This window comes from Ursus arctos, unplaced genomic scaffold, assembly GCF_023065955.2.
Source record: "Ursus arctos isolate Adak ecotype North America unplaced genomic scaffold, UrsArc2.0 scaffold_15, whole genome shotgun sequence".
Taxonomy (NCBI): Eukaryota; Metazoa; Chordata; class Mammalia; order Carnivora; family Ursidae; genus Ursus; species Ursus arctos.
In genome coordinates, this window is record NW_026622819.1 from 39,195,711 (window position 1) to 39,213,003 (window position 17,293).

The 17,293-nt window shown below is 44.2% G+C and overlaps 1 protein-coding gene across 2 annotated transcripts in view; it reads right to left on the reverse strand.

Moving 5' to 3' along the window:
• Positions 1–17,293, reverse strand: part of HTR4 (5-hydroxytryptamine receptor 4) — a 153,983-nt gene that overhangs the window by 30,431 nt on the left and 106,259 nt on the right. The window lies entirely within an intron of this gene.

Sequence of the window (17,293 nt, forward strand, 5' to 3'; positions counted from 1 at the left end):
GGGTTTCACAAGCACACAGAAGATCAGATAATTTATTGCTACCTAGATCTTTCAGTTTGGTGCCATCTGCCTGCTAGGTTTTCAGCCTTCGGTCAGGATAAAAACAAACAAAACAACAACAAAAAAGCCCTGTTGATTAGGACAAGGCTAAAACCAAGAATTGTTTTAGGCACAGACTGCCTTCCCAGCAAACAGCTACCATTCAGTGTGCCTGAGAATAAACCCACCCATGGAAGGTTTTATCCAGTGCCTTGCTGAAATGTCTCTGCCACGCAGTAAATCTGCCCTGATAATGAGATTAGTTGGCATGAATTTTTTTTTTTTAAATGACACAACATTGTTGACTCTTGCTCACAAATGATTTGTGTAATAGCTGTCCTAGAGTTTTGGTAAGGTCTATTTCAAGCTATGAGTCTACAGTTTCTGGAGTCTAGCTTTAGTCTTTTTTAAGAACTGGGGCAATATTTCCTGGTCTCCAGGCTGCCCTCATTTCCCCCACCCTCGAAGGAGTACCAGTCAGAGATCTTATCAACCAGTTCCTTTAGTCCCCTGAGATAATACGTCTTGGCTCAGAGACAGTTAAATACTTTTCATGAATCTTGGACAGCAACCTTCTCCCTGTAATATTCCCATCTTTCGGGTTGGAAGACTATTCTTATTGCAATAGAATATGCAAGATTTCTTCCCTAAATATTGAGATCTGACTATTTCTGGGTTTGCTACTTGCTCTGAACATAGCTTTTCATTCTTGGCTATATATTCCTTCTTCCACGCTATTTTCAAGTATAAGCTCTCTAGATAACTCAAGATGCAGCCTTGAGTCTTTCCATACCTCCCCCCATTTTTATGTCTTAATCATTGAACGTTTTGGTCATTTTTGATACCCAAATCTGTGCTCTTAGTTGTCCTGATATATGTGTCGCTCACGGTCTTGAGAACTGCCCCAGAGAAGCCCAGGGTTCAGGAGCGGCTCGATCTCTAGCATTTCCTTGTCCCACCGCGACACATTCCCAGGTAAAAGAGGGATGTGCAGGGCTTCACACTATGTCTGTTCCACCTGCAGGAAGCCCGCAGGGTGACGTGGCTCCTCCTTTACTGAAGCACGACGTGCCTGGCATGTTACGGCGGGACTTGTTCCTGCGGACCCCTCTGCTCACTTAGAGAATCTTTGCCAAGTGGCACATATATTTTGGGTGATGTGGAACTGGGGAGATGAAGATGAAAAGGGAAAAAGCCCCACAAAAGGCAGGAGAAAAGTTGGGAGATGAGTCGGAGAGAGGGGTTGGGTGAATGCACATAGCAAAGGAGGAGGAAGAAGGGTGGGCAACAAGGCAGGATGATGAAGGCTGAGGACAGCCGCGGAGTCGGCTATGTGGAAGGCTCCAGAGCAGTCGGAGAGAATGAAGGAGGCGCTTTGAGAAGTGCTTCCAAAGGCTACATGGGCTCTCTCACACAATCCTGCCAGGGAGTCACGTAAAGATCGAGACGACCACAGAACCACCACTGGACGTCCACGCCCCTCCAGCTCAGGCTGCACGAATGCGCAGACTACAGCGACGAGAACCGTAAGCCAGAACACGGGGACCCGGGAACGAATGCCCTTTTGGCTTTCGTCCACACGTGCCTCTGATGACTTACTCCCTTTCGTGTGCCTCACCTTCCCCATTTGCTAAGCGAGGAGGAGGCTATCAGAAGACCCTCTGCAGCTCTGACATTCTGATTCCAGGAGCAGCAGAGCCGGTGGGTGACAGACACAGACCTTCTGATTGGGCACCAGCTGTGTGGGGGACTGTTCTCCAAAGCTGTGGGTAATTGCCTGAATTTGGCTTTTAATATTCTATTGTTAGTATCTGATACTTTATATTCTGTAGGGAGGGAAGAGGTTTCACTGGAAACACAGAGAGGGTAATTTTTGGATTTGTATTAAAGCATCTGAAAGACCTCAATTTCTGAATCTGTGAAATTACATTGCAAAGCTGTTAAATGGATCTGGGTAGGATAGGATAGGACAGCCGAGATGCCACAACTTAAAATGCAGTGAGACCACAACTGTCTCTCCTTAGACATATGCTCGAGCAGAAACATTGGCAGAGCCGCTCGAAATCCCTGATGCAAAACATCACTGAGAAAGAACCTCCGACATTTTAACACATGAGCTTTTCAGGTGCAGTTTCTTGATGTAATGATGTTAGTAAAATCTTCTACAATTTACAAAGCATTTTTGTATCTTTTTCTATATTTAATCTTAAACCCAAATCCCTAAGGAAGGAGGGCACAGAGTATCATTTGAATTTCAGAAGAGGAAGAAGGTCCATGCAGGGACATGGAGTGACTGATGGGAAGTGGTGGGGCCAGTGCTCTAAGTCAGCCATTCTGCCTCCCAAACCAGGAATTCTGTCCACTAGGGAATGTGGAAGTCGTCTGTGAGGAGGGAAGAGTCTTGTGGTGAAGTTTAATATTAACAGTTCGTAAAACAGACCTACCATTACCTGTGTTCCAGAAGGAGGAGGAGGAGGAGAAGAGGAGGGTCTAGAGGTTATGCGTGTCAGAATTATCTTGGGAACCTACAATAAATTCAGATTCCCAGGACCACACCTCACCTCTGTCAGTGGGGGCGAGAAGGCAGGGGTCAGGTGCAGACAGCAGATATCTTCATGTTTTAAAAATATTTTATTTATTTACTTGAGAGAGAGAGAGAGAGAGACCATAAGTGGGGGGAAGGGCAGAGGGAGAGGGACAAGCAGACTGCTTGCTGAGCAGGGAGCCCGATGTGGGACTCAATCCCAGGACCCCCGAGATCATGACCTGAGCTGAAGGCAGACGCTTAACCAACTGAGCTACCCAGGCGCCCCCGACATTTGCATTTTTAGAAAATGCTCTCAGATAATTCCCATGCACATAGGAGTAAAGATTGCCCAAGCAGGTGAGTATCCAGTTATCGTACTCACACCTGAAGCCGCGCTTCGGGCCAGAGACTTAGGGGGCTGCAAAGAGGAAGTACAGGTGAGCGGGAAGGGTAGCAGGAAGGCAGTCAGTGATACTTCACAGGGGATCAGAGTGGACGCACAGAGGTGCAAACAAACAGCGTATTTTAGCAAAGCAGACGGGGGATAGTTAGTGGTTTTTATGACACTGATGCTGAAATAAGACTGGACGGTCTGAATCATATATATGAGAACTTAAAAACATAAAGTGATACACAAAGCAATTTTTGGTAAGTGTTCTTTAAGCGATGAAAAAATAGAATGCTTGGGCACAAATAGCTGATAAAAATTAATTGAACTGTCTAGAAACAGTAAGCACACAGACGTGTACTAAATCTTCAGGAAGTTCAGTCACATGTCAAAAGGCAATGTCCTAGGTCAATTTCTTCATTTGTCTTTAGATTCACTATCAACCAGAATAGACTACGGACTCTGAAAGATCCAGTATTTCCCAAACGTGGGATGTGTTGCACAGGCGATATGTCAAACAACGGGCACAGCATTAAATAATTCGAATCCCAGTAAGGGTATCTGATCCTTTTCCGATTCATTCTGCTTATTTTAAAGAGGAAGACTCAGTTGCTCCCCACCCTGGCTTAAGCAACCTTCTGATACCTAACAAATGGAGAGCAGGCCTTCGGCTCAGAGCCTTTGGCAAGCAGTGGGATCAAGTTATATTTTAGCAATAATAATTTATATAAATCATAACTTGTTTTGTTTTCATTGCATTTATATTAAAAGGAAGCTCCTCTACATGATTTTGCATTCAAGGTCATGATACAGTTTCCTTTACAAATACATTTCTTTAGATTAAAAATGTATTTAGAGGCACCTGGGTGTCTCAGTTGGTTCGGCGTCCGACTCTTAATTTCGTTTCAGGTCATGACCCCAGGGTTGTAAGATCGAGCCCCACATTGGGCTCTGCACTGGGTGTGAAGCCTACTTAAGATTCTCTCTCCCCTTTGTCCTCTGCCCCTCCCCGTTTAAAAACAAACAAACAAACAAACAAACAAACAAATAAATAAATAATAAAGACTCGCCTCCCCTGTTACTATTAAAAAAAAAATGCAACATTTAAAAAAAAGAAAAGAAAAAATCGCACTTAAAGGTGAATAGTAAATAAACAATAGCACGAGTAGAATGCTGATATGGTAAAAGTTGTGAAAGTTGCAAGCAAGCGACAGAAGTCCCTATCAGACAGATGAGGAAACTGACTTGCAGGGAACAGAGTCCCAGCAGGTAGAACTCAGCACGTCCACAGGGCGGAAGCTCTATAGTCACAGTCAGCAGGCGTTCGGCTATTTTGTGCTACTTGTGGAAAAGACCCAAAGAGCTGAGTCTGTGCAGTTTGAGATGCCTACCCTCTGGCCTCTGGACAAAATGTATTCCCAGAGCTTTTGAGTTCCATCGCTAGCCTCGGACATGTCCGTGTTTCAGTCCTGCCAAGGGCAAGGTCAAGTCGGTGGGCATGGCTCGTTCCAATCCTCTTACCCTACTTCTCGGTATGCACATAGAACTGAGGTCACACCACTCTCCTGTGAGATTTTGTTTCCCATCGTCTACCACAATTACTAAAGGACAAATACAAGGATTGGAACTTTGAGCCTTGAGGGAATCAGACCGACTGCCCGCTTTTTCCGCTGAACTGTTTCAATATGACTGAACCTAAAAATATCTAGGAGAAGATGCTTGACAAGTGTGGACCCATAAGAAGAACAGCCAACATTTATTACGTGTCATTCACTGTGAGACACAAATCATGGAATTACCAGATATAATTTTCACAACAATCCCCCGATGTAGGCTTTCTTTTTCTTTTTCTTTTTTTTAAAGATTTTATTTATTTGACAGAGAGACAGCCAGCGAGAGAGGAACAGAAGCAGGGGGAGTGGGAGAGGAAGAAGCAGGCTCCCAGCAGAGGAGCCTGATGCGGGGCTCGATCCCAGAATGCTGAGATCACACCCTGAGCCGAAGGACGCTTAACGACTACGCTACCCAGGCGCCCCTATCCGATGTAGGTTTTCTTACTTGCAGGTTCTGGTGGAGTGGCATGAAGCCTGGTAACTTGTCCCAGTCAAACATGTGTCACGAGGGGAGCCAGGATCCGAACTGGGCAACCCGATGGGAGTCTCACTACACTAGCACGCACCTCCCAATGTCGCCTTCACTGGACGGGCACCCTTGGCTCCCAGCCACTTGGGGAAGAAAATGGTCTGCTCTTGACAAGCTGCCCAGGTGAGGAGAGAGTGTGTCAGGTGCATAAGAGTACTAAAGATCCCTCGTGATGAACTAAGTTTCCAAGAGAAGGAGAAGCAGGTGGTAAGGGAGCCCAGAGGGGGAAGTGATTGGTTCTTGCTCAGAGATTGAGGGGGCGGGGATCAGGGAAGTTTAGAGAGCTCATGCTGGAACTGCGCCTTGAAGGATGAGTAGGCTTGTGCCAGGCAGAAAAGCGAGAAAGAGCATTTAAGGCAGCGGAAGTAATCCAGAGGCAGGAGAACTCACTATTTATTTGGGGAAAACTGATCAGTCTTGCATGCACGTTGCACAGGGAGTTAGGTCGGGCAAGAGTTGAGGGCAATGAGCTGGACAACCAGATTGGGTCCGGCAAGAAGGCCTTTATATGCCCTCACTCTCTGTCCACCGCGAGTCCCACTATGTTGCTCAAGGTTTTTCTATAACTCAATCCAGCTGGCATTTACAGTTTAAAATCCTACATGCCTGAACGGCCTTTCCATCCTCTTGAATGATATACACGAAAAAGGTTGTCTCGGCATGGATATATGCCACACATATACCAAAAGAAAATCACAGGCAGAAAAACTAAACTATAATTTGCAATACTGTCAAGAAAAGGTCACCCTAAAATTCCAAATATGTGCACAGCCTTGAGTTGAATCCTAGCACCCATTCTTCTGGAAAGTCATGGACAAACTGGACTGAACGCAGAGGAAGTTACCCAGGATGGTTTGACTGTGTGTACGTGTGCGTGCTCCCGTGTGTGTGTGTTTGTGTGTGTGTGTGTGTGTGTGTGTTGTTTCCAAGGGCTCAAACCATCAAAAAGAAATGGGATGCTAAAATCTCGACTGTGAGCTCCTTAATGGCAGGGATCTTGCCTGTCTAGATCTCTGCCATGTTCCCACTGCCTACAACAGTGCCTGGTCTGTATTAGTCGTGCAAACAGAGGCAAGCGATGTATGAATAAGTGAGAATGAGCTGAGAGTTCTGAGCCTCAGATTTAGATTTAGTCCTGCGGATACAGTAGCATTCTCCTAAGCAAACATCTGAAGTCTTCAAGCCTCAATTTTCTTGTCTGTAAAATATTGGGTTCATCCGTCTATTTCAGGTTATTCTCTTAATAAGACTAACAAATATCTCCATGGAGTGGCCACAGGAGACACCTGACGGCCCGGTGCACACACACCCTAATGAGCATCTGTTTTGATCAAAGCAGCTTCAGTTTCACTGTTCACAATTCCAAGGAAGAGTCCATTTGAACAAAAGATTTCCACACCTTAAAAAAGGTGTTTAAAAGCTGCTGGACTCCTTGAGCTCTGTTATCGCTGCCAGCTATAAAACCGTAAGTTTTTATAATGCTATGATATAGAGAAGTGAAATCTGACCAAAATCTGCAATGGCGAGGGTTGTCCAAACACTAGAATGTCCTACTTTGGATAATAAGGAGCTGCCTCTCCTCAGGAGAGGAGATAGACGGCTATCAGATAAGTTACAGAAGAGATCACTGCCCTAGCTGGTATATGCGACCAGATCACTTCTGAAGCCTTCCTCGAGTCTAAGAACCAACGTTCTATATTCTTTCAAGAGTTTTCAGTTAACAAGTATGGAGCATAGCTTAGTGGTTTTACAAGCAAGGGCTTTGAAGTCAGATGAACATGTGTGAGAACCCTGGTCCTAACCCTCCCCACCTGTAAGACACTGGCCAAATTAATCTCTCTGAGTCTCAGTCTCTTCATCAGTAAAATGGGAATAATAATAATACCTGATCCGTAGAGTTTATTAAGGATTCAATAAGATGGCGCATGTAACACACTTAGCTCAATACCTGGCATAAAAAGCAATGTACTATATGTTGGCTAATTGAACATAATAATAAAAAAATAAAGCAATGTTCAGTAAGTGGTAGATGCTACAATGATGATGATAGAGAAGGAGGAGGAGGGGAGGAGGGAGGAGGAGAAGGAGGGAGGGGGAAAGGAGGGGTGAGGAGGAGGGGAAAAGGGAGGACGAGGGGATGTCTGGACCAGGAAACCAAATTATTCCTGAAGCAACTAATTATTATACACAACAATCCCATCTACCCATACACACTCCTTTCCCCAAAGCCAGAAACTTAAAAGCAGCCAATGCCGATTCACAAAGAGAGGAAGAAATGACATTAAACCAGCCAGCAAAGGAAATAAAAGTCTGGAAAGAATAAAGGAACAGGAGCAGGCACCCAATATATTTGTTTGTCAGGTTTATCAAAATACAGATTCACTCATTTCTTAGAGAATAAAAGGCTCTCCAAGAACAATTCTAACTGTGAAATGTTTCTAAGAATCTTGTTAAAAATAACCTGAAATAGGCATGGAAACAAGAAAAGACATTCAGAAATCATTTTGTGAAAAGTAGGTTCTTGGCTCTTTGCTTGAATATAACCCAGAGCGCACACAATTGTTTGTTTCTATAACCAGAAGCCGTTCGCTGGGTTTCCTCACTCAGGGCTTGGAGACGATTTCATAGCATTTCTAGTAGAACAGCAGCTAGAACTTTCTGCATGCCTCCTTTCCCCACAGTGCCCCTGTCCCTGCAGGCGAAATATCTCTGAACCCAGTGCTCAGAAACTACCCTGCCCCTTATCAGGAGGATAGTATGGTGACTTGCGCACCAAACCATTTCCCTTCACCACCCGTTCCGACAAGGAACCAGTGTTCCAGCAATAGGAGCCTTGTTCTATGAACCTGTGTTCCTGACTTTTTGCCTCAAAAGATGATGATTATGATAACAAGAACACAATTTATCAGTAACTTACACGTTCTAGGATCGATACGTACAGGATCTCACACAAGCCTCACAACAGACTTATGAGGCAAGAACCATTTCGCACTGGAAGAAACCGAGGCACAGAGAGGTCAAGCAACTTGCCCAGAGTCACACAGCTTCAAGGTGGCAGGACCCGAAGTCAAACTGAGGTCCATCGAATACCACATCCTATGCTTTTAGCCATGACACTAAACTGCTCTACCCGGACTCTGCTTCCTCGTAGGTTGGGATCCCACCTTATTATTTCCTGAGCCTGAAGTCCTGGGCCTGACATCTCTATGTGAAAAAGGAAGACCATGAAGACCAGATGCAGGGGGATGTCTCTTTAAACCCAGCCTCAGGGTCCTTGTCCATATTTAAATAGTAATTGTGTTCCTATGAAGGGCTCAGACGATAGAAATTTATCCTGACGGGTGGGTGGCAATGTTTTCTTCCAATGGAGTCTCAGGCACCCAATCAGCTATGCAGCACTGAGTATCTATGGAGCCTGGGGAGCCATTCTCTTCCTTAGATACGTCTAAATTTCCTACCGTCCACAGACTGCCAGGGGAACCGTAAACCAAAACAACATGCCCCCTGAAATTAACAATATTACCTCTGGCACATTTCTTCCCACTGGCAATCCTTCCAGAAGGTCTCCAGCTTCAACTAAAGGAAATATTATGCTGGTTGAAGGAGGTTAGGCTCCGTCTTCAGTTTAAGGGCACCGAGGGAGGCCTTCTTGTGGTTCTGTAACTCACACAACCACAAAGGAAGGGTCTCAGGGTGTCTCCTTAGACATCCCACAGCCTCCTGGGCCATGCTGACTAATGCAGTCAATGCTTCCAGTGACCAATGTCCATCACCACTTTGACGTGGCCAGTGGTCATCCAATTTTTTCCTTCGGTTTTATTCTACTTATTCTCTACTTGATTCTCCTTATTAGGAACTCCCTAGTTAGGCAGTGCCTTTCATTCTGTGCTGAAATACATACTCTTAAAACTTCAATTTTTTGTCCCTCCTTCTCTCCCCTGGGACCTTGCAGAACGAGCCAGACCCCTTTTTCCTGTAACAGTCCTTAGATAAATAAAAACAATGCATATGACCTGAATCTTCTTTATGCTCTAAGCTTAGCATCTCTTGCTCCTGACATGGTTGCTCACGGGTCATTAATACTTCAAGAAAAATCACGGCGCTTGCCCTCTTCTGGACACACTCTAGTTTGTCGACGCCCAGGGTAAGATGGAGCTTCACTGCCTCCATGAGCCAGGGACCTGCATCCGGACGCTGTGGACCGAACACACGTTTACAAGGAGTGTGGCTTTCCGGTGGGTCTCTCGTATGCTCTGGAGGCGATTCCTTCCTGAACAGCTGCTCTGACTAAATGCGGAGGGCTGTATCCCGGCCAAGTACATGCTGTAAGGGAAGAGAGCCTGCCTGCTGGAAAGGGCTTGTCTGCAAGGTGACTGCCGGCACGCTAACCTCAGAGGTTCAGGGCCCTTCTTCACAGCAATAACACCGACTGCCTTCTACAAAAAAACTACAGGCTGTTATTTATTTATTTATTTATTTATTTATTTATTGGACCTGTCTTGTCTTGGTAGCGGATGTGAATTAAGAGGAGCTACATGGCGCAGGGGCTGCGCTGACGTGGGCAGGTAAAGCACCTACCCCCTCCTGGCGCTGAGAAGAGACCCCTCTTGCTGGCCCTTGGCTGTGGTAAGGAGATTCTATGTTGCAAAGCCCAGAGGATTCGTTTAAAGCAGGGTTTCTCCACCTTGACACTGTTTAGAAATCTGGGGCCAGACCGTTCTTTGTTGGGGTGGGGGCAGGGGGCCCCCCACGCGATGTCGGCGGCTGAGCAGCATCCCCGGCCTATAGCTACTGGGTGTCTGCAGCACCCACCGGTTGCAGAAACCCAAAATGCTCTCAGACATTGCCGCATATCCCCTGACGTAGAAAATGGTTCCCAATGGAGAACAAACCTACACTACCTCAGTAGTCTAAGACGCGGGGCGAGCCCTGACCTTGAAGCATTACCTACAACTGCCCTGTTTCATTGGTGCCGGAAGATGCTGGCTGCTTGGTGATCAACACAGGCTTCCTGCTCTCTCCGCTGTACCGATGGTTCTCACTACCGCCGTACATCAAAGCTCCTAACACCTGTGCATTTCTGGTCCCCGAGTGGACCCATTCAACAGACTCTCTACAAGTGGAAGCCAGGTTCAGCTATTAAAAGTTCCTAATGCCTCTAGCATGATACAGGGTCAAGGGTCAGAACAGCACACCACACGGCCTCCATTCGTGACCTCGGCCCACCTCGGGCATCTCTGGAGCCGGGTGTGGCTTGGGAGTCTGCCCTGCTGAGTGGCACACACGGTCCCTCTTTGCTGCGGGCACCGATCCCAGAGGGCTGGTACCCAGAACCCTAACACCCTAGCAACAAGCGCGGCTGCAGAGCAAAAGGGGAAAAACAAATAACACAGAGAACATACCCACCTTGTTCCACATGGTTACCATGTTTTCATTTGGGTCAGAGACATGCCTACAGGTAATTTAAAAGCCAGAGGCATATTCAAAATAGCAGCCCCAACTGTTCAGCACAGGGCACGATGTACCCAGGAAACAAGTCTCATCTCATGTTGCTTAAACAATTATTTAGAAACAGCGTGATTAATTTAATTTAATTCATCTCTGGTTTTTCTTCTGGCAGAGGGAGCTCTGCATTCCTTGTCTGAGGGCAGTGTTTAGAACACAGAGATTTCTACTATTGACTCGTTTCTGAAGAAATGCTTATCAGGAAGCTGAGAAAATAACTGGAGAAGTTTGTTTAACCAAGATACGAATGATGTTATATATACAATTATGAGAACGGCAATCGCACCAGCTTCCGTTTGGGGAGCACTTTCTGCATAACAGGAGTTGAACTCGGCTCTGCACGTATATGATATTTCACCTTAGCAAAAGCCCTAGGAGATGGGTCCTAATAGTATTCCCATTTTACAGATGAAGGAACGGGGACCCAGAAACGCCTGGGTTACACGTTGAAGGCTATATCAAGAGTAAGTGACAAGTCTCGGGACTAAAACCCAGTTGTGCCAACCCCCAGCCCTTCGGCCATGATGCTTTTGGTTACATACCAAAGTTCACCTTCTTCCAAGTCAGAGGTGGAAACTTTTCCTTGAAAAATGTCTCAGTGGAGGAAATAATGCTGAGGGCTCAGCCCTTCCGCCCAGAAGAGGGCATCCTGGAAGGCAGCTTAAGCCACTTGATTACTGAACTTAAGGCAAGGGGAGCTCTTCTGATGTTATTCTGCCTGTGTTCCTGGTGCGGTCCCAACAAACAACGTTTCCTGAGAGACTGCTTTAGGTTGTGACTGGGAAGGACGGGGACAGGCCAGCTTCATGTTTGTGTGACCAGCGCAGCCAGACAGAAACCCAGATCTTGGTTTAATGCTCTGCTGGGCGCCATCTTGAAATTCTTAAGAAGTTTATCTTTGAACCTGTGATGTCTGAAGGGACAATGGAACATGGCCTGGTGATAGGTGGGCACCAGTGGGCACAGGCTACGTGTGCGTATGTGTGTACGCCATAGCTCCTTGCTGCCTCAAAACATTCATGATAGATTCACCATGCAAAGAGTTTAGTGAGACTCCAAGCAAGTAGAAGGTGAAGACATTATATACAGAAAGCGTTTTCCTTTTTTCCATGGTTTCTCTGTCAGCAACTCTACAACGTGTTTACCACTGAGTCTTACTGAATTCCCACAGATCGTGGGTCAGCCAGAATCCTGCACTCATGCTTCTTATCAACACATCTATGACTGAATGAACTGGGAATGCAGACAGCCCTGAGAAGCCACGGTTTCTATTTGACCAGAACTTGTCCATTGCAGGAGGAAGGCAGTGCTGTGCTACGATGGAGAAACCAACAAAAAAACCCGATCACGTCTTTCCTCACTCCTGTTGCTCCCCTGTATTAGCCAACCACTTCGGCTGAAAATATCAACACAGAAAGAAAGGATAAGATATGGCCAACCATGGCTCTTTTCCCTTCCAGTGCTTCCTTACCGATCAGGAAGCTGAAGGAGGCAGAGCGTTAGTAGAATGTGTGTGTTATCAAGAGGTGAAGTAAAAACAAATTGCATTAGTCTTGTGCACTGTCTGATAAACACAAAATACATACACACGCTTGAATCGCAAAATACGATCTGCGTGATTTGTCTCACTTTGGTGATTCCATATAAACAAAATGCTCTCATATTTGCACTGAAAACTGGCATTGCACAATATACAGATGAATAGTAAATTTTTGCTAATAATTTAAAATTATACTCTATTTTTCTCCTGGAGGACAGGTGAATAGCAAAAAAAATACACCACAACAAGGTGAGAGAAAAACTGCAGATGAAAGAAAAAGCTTTACATTTTAATACTTTCCATGGAAGTTTTTACCTGCCCTTTGCCCAAGGGGCCCTGCATTTGCATTCTGTGTGGGGCCTGCAAATTCTGTAGCCAGCCCTGGAGGAGGCTGGGGGAGATAAGGCAAGGTCATCCTCACCCACCCCTGATTCACCCAGATTAAGTATCGCATTGGCTCAATACAATGAGGTAAATGTTGAATCCATTTGTAACCTCCGAAGTTCAAGGCAAAGGCCACAAAATAGCTTTTAAATGTCAAACAACTTTCCAACATTAGCAGAAACCTCTAAGCATCCAAAGTAAAATCAAACCTAAATTATTGTCTCATCCATGGGTAATCTTCCAACCCACAGTGTGAAAATCTATGTTTAAAAGGGTAATTCTGGTGTGTTGATATCGAAAATCAGCAAGTGATGTCACCGTTAAAAAAAAAACAATGATTCTGGCTATGGAATTAATAAATATTTGTTTAAAGTGGTCAAAACTTATTTGAGTATACACATTCCAGGTGAGTGGCAGAGTCTGCTAAGAGCGTCCATCCATTCGACCACTAAGTACATGGATTGAGCCATGTGCTCTACCCTGGGGGAACCTCTGGGAATAAAATAGACGTGTTCCCTGCCCTCATGTATGGACAGTCTGGCTGAGGAGACAGATAATAAACAAAAAATAAACCAGTGATAAATTCTGATAACTCTTATTTATAAAGGAAACAACAAAGAGCAATAGCCTAGAAAATTTTTTTTCTCCTACTGTTTTTAGTGGAACCCTCATTCTCTTTGCCTCTTTCTCACTTTCAATTTTTCTCTATCCCCGTATTTTCCACCTCGATTAATTCCATATTTAAACCTGAGCATCCTAATCTTGTACATGGAAGTGTCAAAGACTTCTACAGTACATCCATTAGAATTGGCTTATTTATTATTGAGCTTTGGTTGGTAAGAGGAAGTCTGAGGAAAAGCATATACCGCCTCATTCCAGAGAGAAGGCTCTAGATGTTTTGTCCAATAGAACTTTTTACAGTAACGAAAATTTTCTACTTATAATATATGGCTACTGAATCCTTGGAATGTGGTTAAAGGCTACCCTATGGGATAGCACAGCTCTGGAGATCCCCAAGTCAACAAAAAAAAACCTGTTTATCGGTGGGGGGATTGAGGTTGGGTAATGGAGGATAGTAACCAAGAGCCAAGTTAGACAGACAAGAAGTTCTTTGGGAAGTTCTTGCAGAAGTTCTCAGCCTTCTGAGGAACTGAGTGAGTGTCCTAGGTTTGGGCAAGGTCTAAACTTGGAGAGCCACGGGAGATATCTAAGCCTGGCCTGAGAGCAGAGAAATCCATCCCCAAAGCTAAACTCTGCGTGCCATCTCTGCATTGCTAAGCATGCAATCTTAGCTATTTACCTAACTTATAAATAGTCTGTTCTCATAACATAATTATCTCTCCCCTGAGGATGGAGCTTTGCAGTTAGCAAAGCAATTTCACCTCCATTACCTCGTTTGATTTCCACAATGAGGTAGTGAGACAGGCAGGGCAGGGATTATTTACCCAAGAAGCCCAAACCTGGAATCCTCAGTGGATTTCATGTAGAGAAAAATCTCTGTTCTAAGGTTTCTGTCAGTGCCACAAATCCTTGCTCCACTTTGGATCATCGGGGCTAATCTTCATAAAGACAGTTAACAGAAGAGAAGCGAGATCAGGGAAAGGCGACAGAAGCACTCCTGTACTCCTTGTCAAGACTCACAATGCACCAGGCACTTTACTAGGCTCTGAAGACCTAGCAGAGATCGGCACTGGCAAGATCCTTGACATTTATCCAAGGAAAATGGACAAAGAACTCCAGAATCAAACCCCCAATGAACTCCAAATCACATCAGCATGGCTTATTCGAATCTCCTGTCACACTATGTGGTCACAGACTATGTGGTCACACTTCACCTCCCAAGTGGCCAGAGTCACTTGGCTTGAAGAATGGCTGAGCTGAGGCAACTTCCAAAGGAATTTTACTAGTTAAATCACATACAATTATTACCCTTTAAGAGACTCTAAAAGGACCCAAGAATTATAATATGTGTCATCACCTGGAAGCACTATCAATGCCAGCACACAATGACCCTTCCGATCCACTGGAGTCCGAGTCAGCAGTTCTCAAAGTTTAGCACACGTAAGAATCTTCTTGGCAAAAATTTCATTTTCCCTACCTTGCTCCAATTCCAGGGATGGGGTCCAGGAATCTGTGTTTTTACTAAACTCCAGGTGATTTTAATGAGAGTGGTCTACTGACCATAGTTTGAAGGAAAAATGATAAAAAAAAAATAATGAAGGTTACAAATTAGGGGAGAGGATCATGTTCTCCCAACCTTTAACAGTATTGCATGGACAGTAATGGAAGAATGAAGAAAAGCCTCAGAAGGGACACAGAACTAGGGCCAGTGGGCAGAAGTCTTAGAGATGAAGCTTTCAACTCAATAGAAGGAAGACCTTCTGAACTCTAGAGTCACCCAACCATTGAGCAGGCTCATCAAGTAGTACGATCCTCTCCTTGCAGGAATTCGAGCAGAGACTGAATGACCCTCGTCAGTGACGATGGAACCGGTGGTTAGGTAGCAGTCCCTCCAGCTCCCATTAAACCTTGTGCACAGCCCCGGTGATGTCATTATTTACTTAGGTGTCTCTTTCTTCAGTTAGGCTGTGAGCTCTGGGAGACTCCGGCTCTCATTTGTCTATCTACCACCTCATACACAGTGCCCGGCACATTAGGGGCTTAGTAAACAGTTACAGTGAATCAAACCTTAGAACCTAACGACTCAACTTCCAGAACCGGCAAACCTGGACTTCTGATGAGTTTCCGATAACGTCCAAAGAAAATTTTGGATTTTTTTTAGTATTCTCTTCTGCTGTCCACAGTGACGCCTTGGCAATATCTCTGATTTCTCCTTCAGTGAAATTTTAAAAGTTCCCTTCAATGTATGTCGTATATTTTCATCTTGTACTTTTTTAGTAACTTTAGCTACTGTGTCTGTGGATGATGGTATTTTTCCTAATCCACATTCTAATTGGTGATTTCTAATGTGTAGGAGTCACTGAATGTTGGACTATTTGGACATCCTTGTTGGAATGTCTTAGTTTTCATGGTTTATAGAGGATTTTCCTGGTAAAAAATCATATTGCTTATAAATAGTTTCAGTTTTGCTCTTTTTTCTCATTTTTGTATTTCACATTTCTCCTTTCTGTCATTTGGATTTTGTATGCAATGTTGAACAGCAGAGGTGACAAGGCAACCTTGTCTTGTCCTGGACTAGAGTGGGAATGTACCAATGTCTTCTCACTAGGTTATTTCTTCCCTTCTCTGCCATTATCTCTGATGGGAGTTTCCTAGAGTAGGAAAGGTGACTCCTATAAGACTAAGAGAGAGACTGGTGGATGGGGAAAACAGCTACAGAGCCAGGTTAAAGATGTGACAAGAAGAGAGAGCTGGCTCCAAATCTGCTAAGAATCAGTTCACACCCATGATGAACCGCCTAGAATCCATTGCCCACATGCTGGCATTATATGCCTCCTTCTAACATATGTGGGCATACAAATTAAAACTGCCCAAGAAACATATATGACAATAATTCATGTTTGGAAACTATTTTTAAAAGGCTATGTAACCTACATACCTTAACAAACTACTTCATCAGCCAACCATGGTATGTTCACTTCTATTTTCATCATGAGCTGTATATTCCAAAGAAGATGTTAATCTCACAGAAAACCAAACACGACTGCAGACGTCTCTGCTACATTCTACATTAGTTTGTTCAATTTGAGTGGTCAAAGTCCATTAAGACTGTCTGACAAAAACATATTTTATTTCATTGGCTGCCCATATGTTTGTTCAATAATGAGATGTTGCAAATAAATCTTTAAAAAAAGGAGGGTGGAGGTGCCTACGTGGCTCAATTAAGTGGCCAACTCTTGGTTTTGGTTGAGGTCATGATCTCAGGGTCCTGGGATCCAGCCCCTCATGGGGCTCTAAGCTCAGAGGGGAATCTGCTTGTGGATTCTCTCTCTTCCTCTGCCTCTGCCCCTCCCCCGGCTCATGCACGCTCTCTCTCTCTCAAATAAATACATAAATCTAAATAAATAAATAAATAAATAAAAAAAATAAAATGTTGCGTAAGTCAAAAGACTATAAGAATAGGACCAAGATTGGAAGGCCTACTATTCCAAACCACTGAGGCACACTATCCTATTTTTAGTTCAACACGGAAAAGTAAAATTCTATTCTCCCAAAAAGACTTTAAAAGAAAAAGGCCCTACAGTTTCACTGTGTTGTCATTACCTGGCTCTGACCAGTGTGGTTCTTGGGTTGCAGACTAAGTCCTCTATATATTATAGATTTTCAGGGAAGACTTTTTTTTTTTTTTAAGGCAAGATAATTATCAATTTTGAGTGTTTAATCTTTCATTAACCTGAAGACAATCATGAAGGCTTTGTGTGACCTCGGGTCAGTTCTATACCCTCTTTAAAACCCTCGGTTTTCTCATTGTTAAAATCATGATAATTACAATAGCAACCTATTTGGTTGTTGTAAACATTCAATGCAACAGTGCATTCAAAGTTCTTAAATACAGTAACTGGCACATTTTCCTGGAATTATGTTGGGCTTCATAATCTTTATTATTAATAACATAGAATGACATAAATTTGTCAATGAGTGCTTTGCATGAGGAAAATGAAGTTGCACTTACCAAATTCCAAATTTTATTTTATTCTATTTTATTTTATTTTTTAAAATAATCTCTACCCTCAACATGAGGCTCAAACTCATGATCTCAAGATCGAGAATTGCATACTCTACTGACTGAGCCGGCCAGGTGCCCCTC